Source organism: Cornus florida, unplaced genomic scaffold (genome assembly GCF_030987335.1).
Source record: "Cornus florida cultivar Cherokee Brave unplaced genomic scaffold, ASM3098733v1 CherokeeBrave_3.0.0_Hap2_Chr04, whole genome shotgun sequence".
In the NCBI taxonomy this organism is placed as follows: domain Eukaryota; kingdom Viridiplantae; phylum Streptophyta; class Magnoliopsida; order Cornales; family Cornaceae; genus Cornus; species Cornus florida.
Genome location: NW_026775574.1, coordinates 27246390 through 27259515, shown reverse-complemented (window position 1 = coordinate 27259515; position 13126 = coordinate 27246390). Strand labels below are relative to the sequence as shown.

General features: G+C 35.3%; 1 long non-coding RNA gene across 1 annotated transcript; it reads left to right on the top strand.

Moving 5' to 3' along the window:
* Positions 1-330: 330 nt before the first annotated feature.
* LOC132303045 (uncharacterized) lies at positions 331-2297 on the top strand. The gene is made up of 2 exons (XR_009481054.1): positions 331-646; positions 2117-2297. It is a non-coding gene; the product is annotated as an uncharacterized LOC132303045 (long non-coding RNA).
* Positions 2298-13126: the final 10829 nt, after the last annotated feature.

Here is a 13126-nt window from a genome sequence, read left to right as displayed (position 1 = left end):
TAGCATTCATGCAATTTTTTTTTTTTTATTGTCAAAAATATGATTAGTTTGCAAATGTGAATTAAACATCATTATGTGTTAAGAAATATTATAGACTATACTATGCAAAATAGCATAATTGGCATTTGGTTGGTTGTGAAAGGGTATTCTTGACTTTTATCATGCAAATGGCATGAATGGTATTTAGTAGGAAATAAAAGGACTTTTGAGTCATTTCTTATGATTTTGGTTTTAATCCATGGAGGGGATGACATGTGTAGGTGTATGTGGTTGCACCATATCCATTCATTTTATAACATATAGTATGCCTAATGTTTTGTTCTCAGAAACCATTTTGGCAAAACCCAATTTTCGTGCATCCTATTTCCTTTCCATAGTGATACCTTTTAAGCTAAATTTTGGAAGCTTTGTGTTGGGATTTTGATGGGGCTTTGTGAAGGAAAAATGTTCCTTAGATAGTGAGGGTTCTTTTGATATCAAACTTGAGTCCATTTCTTTTGTTGCTGGGTTTGGAAAGTGGTGTTAAAAGAAGAGGGTTTTGGTTGCAAACAAAGAAGGAAAGTGTTCTTCACCTTCTAGTTGCTGATTTTGATCCATTTTTGGTGTGGTTTTGAATTCTTGAGCAAGTGTTCAAGCTTCCCTTGAGGTAGGATTGTCTAACCCTCAATTCCTTTGCCTTTAGTGACTTATCTCTTTCAATTTGAGTTGCAAAGTGTATAAACAACCTAAACTGATGCTGAAACTGCTTGGCTGAAATTGCATGCTGCTATTTTGCTCTAATTCATATAAATTCGTAATTTATCATGCAGAGATGATTTTATATTATGATAATATAGTGAATTAGCTTTCATTGAGAATTGGTTCACATAAATTGGTTGAGAAATGAATTTACCATGAATTTTTGAAGTTAGAGGGTTCTTGCTGGGCATTCTGGGTTTGGGCAGATTCTGTCCGAGTTTTGTTCATCAAACCTGCTTTAGATGGTATGGTATTTTGATGAAATAAAATTTATCTTAAAAATATATTCTTTTAACTTTCAGTGGCCTTTGGATTCACTCCATTTGGACGAAAATTGAATTTACTATGAATTTTTGAAGATGGAAGCTACAGGCTGGAAATCAGTGTCTGACAGATTTTTATTTCGAAATTGTGGATTAAAACTGTTCCAATTGGGAAGGTATTTTGTTAAACTAAATTGACACTTTCAAAGTAAATTGTTTAAGCTTTCATTAGGCTTTGGACTCACTCAATTTGACTTAGAATTGAATTTGTTATGAATTTTCAAAGATGGAAGCTACAGGCTGGAAATCAGTTTCTGGCAGATTTTAGTTCGAACTTTTGGGTCAAAACTGTTCCAATTGGGAAGGGATTTTGTTAAACTAAATTAACACTCTCAAAGTACATTGTTTAAGCTTTCATTAGGCTTTCGAATCACTTAATTTGACTTCTAATTGAATTTGTTATGAATTTTCAAAGATGGAAGTAAAATGCTGCATGTGAACTGTTTACTGTTTAGAAACTTCGGAACATGACACAAATGTGCATTCATCTTGCATGGTCATGGGGTTAAGGTTAGAATGGAAAAAGGAAGTGAAAGTTCAATTAAATGATTTTGAAAACCGGATAACAGGGAGGTGCCTTGTATCCGTGAGTTAGGAAAGTGGGATTGATTCAATGATTTCAAAACCGGACAAGGAGTTGCCTTGTCTGTGCAGTTAATAGAAAGCTAGAGAAGACGTAGGAGTTGCCTACGCATAATTGTGTCACAAGGCCCCAAATGATTACAAGGAGTTGCCTTGGATCAGGGATAGTTGATCAATTCTCTTCTCGTGGTACTGGGAGCAGCTCTGGCCGGATTACATTAACTTTTTGTGATGGAAATTGGATTTTTGGGAAGTGGGAAGTGAGAAGTGTCTGTGACATTAGCATTAGCATCCGCATTGCATGGCACTTCATTTTATTATCCTACATGACATTATTTCTTTCCCGAGTTTTTATGATCCCATTATCCTTTATCTATTCTTTGTTTGGATTCATGGAGGTATTAAGGAGTGCGCTTTAGGCAATTCCTACTGAGCTGTGGTTGCTCATTCCTATTTTATTCACATCTTTTCAGGTTATAGCATGGATGGTGTGGAGGGTGTTCCTCCTCAGATATAGACAGAGTCGGGACTGGTGTTGTTGTGTTATATTCCGCATAATAGACTATGTTTTGTATTATATTTCCTAGAATTTTCCTGGCATGTAATAAATTTTCTTTCAAACTTTAAAACTTTAAAGTTTTAATATTTGCATCTTATCTATTAATTTTCAGTCTTGATTTTATAAAGAGAAATAGATAGGTGGATGTGTGGTTCAGACAGGTTACAGGGATATTCAGTGATTTTGAGACTGTGATTATTTGTGTGTTGTGTTCACAATCCGGACTACGGTCTAGGAGCGTGACAGGCTCGATCACTTTTACAAGGGCTCGAGCACCTTGAGTTTGGGTTCAAGCCTTAAGATCTAGGCTCGAGCCTTTTTGCCTTAATTGATTTTCTTACTTCTGTTAGATATATGTGCTCGAGCCTTAAGACCATAGGCTCGAGCTTTGGTACTTGAACTTCTCCAAAATCACCTTCTTGACCTCAGACTAGCTTGAAATGACCGACACGACTATGTAATCTTCAATGTCAATCTTTTCATCGCAAAAGCTCGGTTTTAACCATTTTTTTTAGAAAACACCTAAAAACATGAAATAAACATAAATCAGTATAAAACTGGATAGAAATATCACTTTAGATCTTAACATATGTATATTTAGGTGCTCAAATATGTAATATTCAATACTCATCACACCCTCAAACTTACATATTGCTAGTCCCTTAGTAATACAGAACTAAAAAGCCGCTTTTGTAGGAATCACGGTTGCATTTATCTTATGCAACAAGCCTTTAAACCCCTAGTGGACGAGTTGTAGTCTCGTGAGATTTCCAGTGATGGTACCACAAACATCTCAAATCAGTGCCTTAATTTCACGATAAGCTTATTTAAACCTGTTTTCATATCATAATGTCCTAGCAATGCTTCAATAAGTCAAATATAACAAGTTTAATGAACTATATTAAATAGGAAAATCTCAAACTCTCGATATCATATCAGCAGCTATGGTCCTCATATGTCAGTTTAATCACATATTTAATTATCTCGATCCCCAAAATTCTTTTAATAGTGAACTCACAATTTTAAACATGTGGCTTGCTATCCATACTTATATCTGACTCGTGTTATCCCTCAATTCACAAGTAAACCTTTAAAATTCTGATCTCCAATGTATTTTTCCTCATTTTTTATCGATATTCATTTTTTTATTTATCACTCATTTTTTTTAAGTTTTTTTTTTCTCGAAAGGGTACTGTGCAATGCTCAGGTCTATTAAGCTTTCTAAATCACTCATGTAATGAACTTTCAGCCAATGACTCCCAAACCAGATGGTTTTAGGGTATTAGGTGTCAAAACACCCCTGCGGATCTAATTGCTGAAGTAATCTAGGCAACTTAAACCACTTATGTAATGAACTTTCAGCCAATGACTCCCAAACCAGACGGTTTTGAGGTATTAAGTGTTGAAACACTCCTAAGGACTTAATTGCTCAAGCAATCTAGGTACAGACCCAAACTTGACCCTTTGATTCTCTCTTTTTTTTCTGTTTATTTCACTTCTTGGTAAAGAACTCTTTCATTCAATTTTTTATTTTTCAATCTTTTTATTATATACATACCAATTTTTTTATACCTTGGTTCTCAAAATTATCAAATTCACCTGCTCATTTCAGTTTAACACAAATCAGAATAAGATTTCAAGTCTATACCCTAGAGAATGCATGTAAATGTGATCATGTGCAAAGTGAAGTATTTTAATAATCAAAATCATCAAATTATAACTATCCTAACAAAGTGGACCACAGGCCACCAACTGATATTAAAAAAATTCAAAAATCCCTATTTAGCATGAATTCAACATATAAGCCATCTTTAAGCAATATCAGACTGCATATGGACATCATAACAATCAACAAACTCAACTTCATGCTTAAACAGTGAAATTTCATTCCCTTGTGCACAACATATTATCAACAAAAAGTTTAAAGTTATCTACCTTACCTCCAAACTTAGTGTGCACATTGTCCTCAATGTGTGAAAACAGAAGTAGAGATAGAAAGATATTACCAAATATGTAGAACTAGCAAAAATCTAGAATGCTAGCACAGAAGGGCAAAACAGACATCTCACCACCAAACTTAGTCCTTTGTACCTAGCAAAACAATCACACTCGATAGCACATATCAGAGTATCAAGTATATAGAGTAAAACAAATATATATATCAATAAGCACAAGCAGATATGACAGTAATAACAATATAAGGGTAAAATAGGCAAACACATGTATATATATGGTGAATTTCAGTACAATGCTCGTCAAGAATACCCCGCTGCTCAATCAACAGGCCTCGGATTGTGACAGCCTTAATTTTTAAACCCGGTGCGTCATTGATAACCCGAAAGGTGACCCAATAACGGATCTTGAATGTGGAAGCGAATTAAAGAAACAATGTTTCTAGGGATGTGCATCATCCCTAAGACACAAAAGTGGCTTCATATGAAGCCGTAGAATTCAAAAGAAATCAAAAGTGGAAACGAAGTTTCAAAAACGATTTAGTTTAACCTTAGGAGTAAAATGGTCATTTTACATAGAATTGTGTGCTACCGTGCACACCATTGGAAATACGGCAAAAAATAAATAAAGTTAGACTCAAGAATCGCCTGATTTGGAGTCTGGATGAAGGAGTTATGAAACCTTGAAGTTTTTAAATAAAAACGAAAAATGGCATGCTCCCAGGTCTATTTTGGAAATGCTGCGATTTGAAGACTTAAATGGATTTTTTTGGAAAAAAGCTGTGATGTAACCCCCTTTAAAATCACATTTTCTAAGTGGCCATGTCAAGGCCGAAGCTTATTTTTCAAAGAAACTACCCAAAATGCCCTTAAGATTAGATTTTGCAAAAACATGAAAATGTTGAGTCTAAAGAACATACATTCATACATTTCATCAAATATGATATTGTGTGCCAAAGTGAACATGCACGTAAATGTAATATGCATTTTTACACGTGCTACAATGGCCTATAGTCTCAATATATGTCATTTGCAAAATATCAAATATCAAACCTCAAATTTCATAAAGTTGCGTTCATAAATAATATACAAAACCAAAGAGCATAATTGTAACAAAGGACGTTTTGGCCCTTGGCCACCTACCATATATATAAAATAAGTTTCAAAAAGTGTACTTAGGTACACATTACATATCCCAAATTGAAAATGACATGTTAAACCTAGCTATACGTTACAATTTCAAAAGAAAACATATCATGCTAACACTTTGCATGTATGTGAAATTACACAAAATGGTATCCAAAATAACCATGTCAACCTAGGGATGTTGTGCATCCTAAAATAAAGTCTCCTTACCTAAAATATATTCCAAATGATTAGGGTGAGTAAGCATGTTACTCGTAGGAAAAAATGCATGCGTATACCCTAAAGTTTTAAGTGTCATTCAAATTCAATATATATCAATACAAGGGATCATTCCACCAATGTCTAAGTTGTAAGGTGAACTAAGGGAGCATCTTAAGCTACCTTAAGCAAGTAAAATGAAATACACAATATACTAGCATACTAGGCATAAGTATACTAAACAAAATTGAATTATATATAAACCATTCACTACTAGTGAACTCGACAAGCTACAACTTGTAAACGAAAACGAAATCAAAAGACGGAATGCTCGGACACCTTCGTGGATCGAACCACGCATGTAGTTATTTTGGGTACTAACCCGTTACGAACCACCTAAGTGCACACTATATGGGAGGAACTCGTATCTTCCACTCTAGAGCTGCGCTTTAGTCATTCAACGGTCGACGCCCCAAGTTTCCAAAATCAACAAGAAACGCATAACTTAAACACTTTAAGTAAAATGCATTTAAACACCTACCATGCACAACAAGTGGACCAATCATAGGCTACCAAGTGAGTGAATTCTCACCCTCCACATGTCATCATCCAAGGCTTCTAAGTGTCACCAATGAAATGACGACAAGTGGACCAATGAGAGTGTGACACTTGTCACAGTTTTTCGAAAATTGCAAAAAGTCCTTCCCCAAAATATCTTCAAAAAAATATTGCAAATAAGTCCGTAAGACAAATATCTAAAGAAAATTTAATTACATAAAACACCACGTAAAACAAAACTATTTTCGAAGAAACTATACATCCATACCCCTACGACTAAAAGTAAATAAGTAGCATGTTGTTCTAAAAAAGTAAAACTACACATTTCATGGAAATTCAAAGAAATGGATGCATACAAAGCTAGGATCAAGTCCGAGCACAAACCGTGAGGTTACGCGAAAAGAAATGATAAACAAAAAAAAAAATGACAAAAAAAATAAAAGAGAAAATGGCGCAGTCCTAATAAGGACGATACCAATCTCCCAAAAGAAAAATTATCAGGAACTATTCCCCAACACTCAAGATGACCTTGATAGGACAAAACCCGGACAAAAAAAAATGAAAACATAAACGGAAAAAAAAAAAAAAAAAAAAAAAATCAGAAAAAATAGGAAAAAGAAAGGAAGGAAATGATAGGGTTATTATAACCTACCCCCCTTAAAGAGATTTCGACCCCGAAATTAGAAACATACTGAGGAGAACCAAACTAAGACCGAACGCATGGTCAAACTGAGGAACAGATCATAAAGTGCTAAAGAACAACTCTAAAAGCCTCAAGATCAAATGAAAGGATACGAAACCATGAACCGTGAGACAATTCTCCGAACAACCGACATGAAAACCCAAGGTCACTCACCAAAAGGAATCCCCAATACAACGACACGTCAAATCAAGACCCTAACCAAAGCAACGTTGTAGTATGAACAGTGAATAGCCTCAAATGTGCAGTAGCAACAACAGCGTCTAGTGCCCACCCACACTTACTCACATTACAATGGCCTATGGCCTCAATACATGTCATTTGTAAAATATTATATATCAAACCTCAAATTTCATAAAGTTGCTTTCATAAATAATATACAAAACCAAAGAGCATAATTGTAACAAATGACGTTTTGGCCCTTGGCCCCTACTATACATATAAAATGAGTTTCAAAATTGAAAACGACATGTTAAACCTAGCTATGAGTTACAATTTCAAAAAAGAAAGCATATCATGCTAACATTTTGAATGTATGTGAAATTACCCAAAATGGTATCCAAAAAAAACACTGATGAGCACTGAAAAGTGTTCATTTAAACCCCTTAAACTTGAGCATTCTAGGACTTTTATCTATCTTATTTTCCCGTCTTAGACTAATTTCATGTTATTGCCCTTTTTAGGCACTTATCCCAAAAATAAGTTAATTCAGCTAAATAAGAGCTTAACAGAAGTAATCTCAAGCTGAATAGAAGAAATGAGCAAAGTGGAAGTAAAGTGTGGAAAAACAGCAAGTTCGATCGATCTCAACAGTGGTGAGCTTTAGTACCCCAAGTCCTCTCCTCTATATCTTTTTCCCTACTTTCTAAATTGTTACCTTTTACTTGCTTTCATTTCAATTGCATTGTAGTTTAATCAACCAAACAAACCATCTTTTGATCACTCGACCTACTAACCCTATATATTGTTTCCATTGCAAATATGCCCACAATCCCTTGGGACGATCCCTACTCACCCTAGCTATATTTTTAGTTAGAGGTAGTAGTGGCTTTTATAAATTTAAAACTTGGCCACAATGCACACTCACATATTTAGCACATTTTTAGGCTTTGGTGCGACGACACACCAAGTTTTTGGTGCCGTTGTCGGGGATTGAATTGGTAACGCCGTATTTCTTTGGAAACAATTAGGAATTAGTACTCTTTTAATCGTGTCTTTACATTATTTTCTTTTTAGATACTTATTGTGTTTGTTCTTGATTGGCTAGGTGCATTGAGCTAAGAGAGTCAAGCAAAGGGAATTAAAGAGCAAAGGAAGCCAAATGAAGCTAAGCAAAAGCATAAAGGGCTAAAATCTAAAATTTCCAAAGCATAGCAAGGCTTGAAAATTGAAAATGAATTGAAGTTACTTAAGGACCCTTTGTGAGATCTTTCTAACTCAATCTCTAGTTAAATCGTCAACCCGCGTGGTGGCAAGTTTTTCATTTCTTAGATAGATCGTGAGCCCGCGTGGAGGCAATTTATTTTTCTTTGCATATTGTTCAAACATGGGAGTATAGGACCAATGTATGTGGAGAATGTTTGTTGATTGATTTGTTATGGGGCGAAGTGATTGTTATTTACTTACCATTTGTTTTACTAGTGCATGCATGGTCATAGGTCATTGAATCCTACTCTTGTCCCTTCTAATTTGCATTTTGAATCGGTTGTTTGTTATCCTAGGGGAAGAGGTAGTTCGCATCACTCCATTTCATCAATGGAGGAGCAACATGACAACCATGTGGAGGACCTTGGTCATATAGACCAACAAGGCATCCTCCACCCTAATGTGCATCATGACAACATCCAAGTACCATTAGGCATGCCTAGATCATTCATCCCACCACCACAACAACAAGGCCAAATTCCATTGGGAATGCCTCGGCCAATTTTTGCTCCACAACCTCCCATGGTTCATGTTAATCAAGGTGCTTATGTAGCACCACCGGTTGTGAATCCTCTTATTGCTTTGCGTGATCATTATGTGCCTAATGAATATAATGCACGTACTTGCATTCAATTGCCCCCATTTAAAGCACATCACTATGAGATTAAACTACAAACTATTCACATGCTTCCCAACTATCATGGACTTCCAAGTGAAGAACCTTACAAGTATTTGGATGAGTTTCTTGAAGTGTGTTCCACCATAAAATACACGGACATGCCAGAAGAAGTGTTAAGACTTAAACTTTTGTCTTTTACCCTTAAGGATAAGACAAAATATTGGTTCAACAATCTTAGGCCTTTTTCGATAACTTCTTGGGCAGAAATGCAACAAGAGTTCTTGAAGAAGTACTACCCGGTATCAAAGACCAATGCTATGAGAACTTCCATTCAGGAATTTTCTTAAGGGGATGGGGAAATGTTTCATAAGGCATGGGAAATGATTAATGACTTACTTAGGAAGTGCCCACTTCATGACATACCTAAGTGGCAACTAGTTCAATATTTCTTTAAAAATTTACTGGATAATCACAAAGGTATGGTTGATGCATCTATGGGTGGTTCTTATCTTGATAAGCATGAAAATGATGTGTGGCAATTGTAAAAAAGCATGAGTGAGAATTCAATGCATAGATCTTTGTCCTCTAAAAATGGTAGAAATCTAGGTGGAAGGAAGAATGTTGGCTTATATCAAGTTAACAACTCCAATGACATAGCCGCCGAAATGAAATCCTTATCTCAAAGGTTTGATCAATTCTTGATCAACCAAAATTTGGCGAATCAAGTATCTTTCTCCCCTAATCATGTTCATCATCATGCATCTAATGAATCTTGTATGACTTGTTCAAGTGTCTTGCATTCTACTTCCAACTGTCCCCATGGACATGCACAAAGTGAGAACCATGAACAAGCAAATGCTGTTTTTGCTAACCAAAGGAATATTTTTTTTCCATTGTCTTTCTTTTCGGAGTTCAGTTCCTCTTCGCTTAATGTCGTCTCGAGTGCTCTGGAGTGATTTCTGAGACTCTTTTCTGTGGATTGACAACTTCCTTTGAGGACCGAATCGTTTCCACATTTTTCGTTTTTCGACACTATTCATTTTTCGTCTTTTTCCCTATTTCGTCCTTTTCCCTATTTTGTCTTTTCCCCGTTTGACACTTTGTTGGTGTAACCACACTTCTTGTGTTCGAAGTTGGTTTTTAACTTCATGTATCTCCATCTTGAGTGGTTTCCACGAAATACGTATCTTTACTTTTGCAATAAAGTACTCTGGTTGCTCCTAGTGTCCATAGGGGCATGGATGCAAAGTTCTTTAAAATTATTTTCTTTTCTTCGGCTGTTTTTCATAAATATCTTTTGAATATGTTTTATTTCAGGGGTTTTTTAAGAAAATATTTTTGGAAGATATTTTCATTCTGGGCGATAAGTGCAGTTTTCACTTTTTGGAGGGGCCATTGTGCAATTAATGAAAGTTATTGCAAAATGTCTTGTTTTGAGCCTGGATCCTTGTATGGGATTCATTTTCACATTTCGTCGAGTTGTGTACTCTTGGAATTTCCTCCTGGTCGATGTTTTCCAGTTTCAGGGTTTCTAGCCCCAGTTTGTGCCAAACTTGTTTTAGGCATAACTTTCTGCTCGGGACTCAGTTTTTAATGTTGTTTCTTCCATTATTCATATTTTATCATTTTAAATCTTTTTTGTTCACAAAGTTTTGCCATTTGAGTAAGTCTGCTCAAATTTTACTTTTTCGGACCCGGCGGAGCCCGTTCGGGGCACTTTTTGAGATTTCTATAAAAGGGGGGTGAGATATTTCATTTTTCATCTTCTCCCCTCTTCATGCACGACCTGGAGCTCCCATGGCAGCCCAAGGGGTTCTGCCATCTTCTCTCTCCTCTTTTGGTTCACTTTTCCTTGATGGAAAGTCTTCGGCCTTAACGTTTGTTGTTCCCCTCGCCGTGCTCTACCTTTCCCCCTTATTAGAATTCAGTTTTGACAATTTCTTGAGTTTGGTTTTGAGGTCAAGTTATGATTTTGATGGGGCTTTCATGGAGGTTATGTTCACGGCGTTGTCCCCGACAAAACCTAGTAGTTTCGTCGGATTCGGAGCCGTTCCATTTTGATGGCTTTTGAGATTTTCATCTCAAATTGAGGTAGGAAATGTTTTAGGATTTTATACGTGTTGTATTGAGTGTTTCTCATGATTATACAACTTATATGTATGCCTTGTATCAAATTTAGAAAGTTAGTAATTTTTATTTCTTTGTATAAGATTTAAAATTCATGATGATATATAACTTTGATTTGAATTGTGGCATGCTAGAAAATCATGTTTTAATATATTTGTTAACACATATTAAATTGGTATGGATTGAATAAAAATTGCATATTTTATTTAATATTTATCTTTTGTGAAAGATTAAATCCCATGGCCGTACCTTGCATGAAATTGACTTGTGATATGCTTTTAAATTATGTCTTGGCATGCTGTTTAACATACTTTAATTTGAGAGCATTTGGACAAGTATGAAAATCTAGAGATTTTAATTAACATGATTAATTAAAATCTAATTAAGGGTTCCATTGGCCTAATTAAGTGTTTAACTTGATATTTGTGATAACTATGACTTATGTTCTAGCATATGTTAATTTGGAACCATTTGATATTGTTTTAGAAGTTAGGGATTTGATTATCATGATTTAATTAAATTCCACTTTATTGTTCTTATGGCCTAATCGAGTTTTGATGTGGTATATGTAATGACCATGCTATATTGTTTATCATGTATTAATTGGAGGCCATTTGATTGAGATTTCAAACTTAGGGAATTTAATTAGTTTATTGATTAAATTCCGTTTCTATTGTATTATTGATTAACTCATGTATTTGACATTGATAGTATGTTTAAAGCATAACTTTTGACTTATAATGGATTTATGAGTTATGTTTCAGTATTGGATTATGTTGTTATAGCGCGTAACGAATCGCGCTCTGAAGATTCGACAGGTGATGTTATTATAGCGCGTAACGAATCACGCTCTGAAGATTCGACATTGTCATCCTATAGTTGTTGTGGATTTAGAGCAAGTGTTGTGTGGTTACAACCTACTTGTGCATGAAGGTAGTTTCGTGTACTGTTTAATACGTATATAAGTTGTTAACTTATTTATTTTGGAGTCTTGGGACATTTTTACTGTGATATGGCAAAAGTTCGACTTTAGTGCGGGAGGTATGAGTTCTCTCCAATTGAGATAATGCGCACAAGGGTGGTCTTCCCAGCGGGTTAATGCCCGGAATAACCAATTTGTTCTTAGTTTAGTCCGAGACGTGATGTCCAAGTCTTCCACTATTTGATTTCGCATTCAATTCCAAGTTGACAACCAATGTTTAATTGTGACTTGTGGTTTTGGTAATTGGCGATTTGATGTTGTTAAGTACATCCATACTAAATTAATATATTTAGTTGATTTCACACTTTTAGATTGCTAGTTGAAAACCTAGAGAATCTATGTCTTGATGTGTGGTTTTAGATATTCTAATTATGCTAAATTGTTATATTTAGTTGATGTTGCATTTTAGACTTCAAGTTGATAACCTTGAGAGCCACTATGTTCTTGCTTTGTGTAAGCATGCTCCTATGTTGTTGCTTTGTGTAAGCATGACCCTATGTTGTTAAAATTGCATGAACGAGGTGATTGATGCTAGAAATGATCTTAGGTAGCTAGGATGCTCCCTGAGTCTCACCTTGACATAGACGTTGGGTGGAATGAACCACAATAATTAAATCATGCAACTTGTAAAACTTTAGGTCGATGCAGGCTCATTTCCTATGAGTAGCTTTATGTTACTCACCCCTACGATACTGGGGCATATTTCAGGTACAGGATACAAGATTGGAGATTGCAATTGCTTAGGTGATTTGCTGAGTTGAGCTTCTTTAGAAGCATTTTTGTTCACATGCAAGTGTTAGCATGTTCATGATTTGTCTATGAAATATAATTTTTCTAACTTGGAGGTTTGACATGTCAAATGTTGTAAATGTATTATAATGAGGCCATAGGCCATTGTAGCACATCTATTTTATCATATTATATACACTTGCATGCTCACTTTGGCAAACAATACCTTCCTTGATGAAACAAAAACTCTAAGTAGCATTTTTAGGGAGTTTTATCCTATTCTGTTCTAGGGGCATTTCAGGTATTTCATAATGTGTTTTTTTCATTTTTCCTCATGAGTCATGTAGAAAACTCAATTTTGAGGGGGGTTTCTTCTTTATGTTTTTCCAGAAAACATCATATTGTCCCTCAAAAATCAATATTTTTCCGAAAAATCCTTGTTGCCAGGTTTTGCAAATTTTTAGTACAAATGTAGTTGGTACTATTCA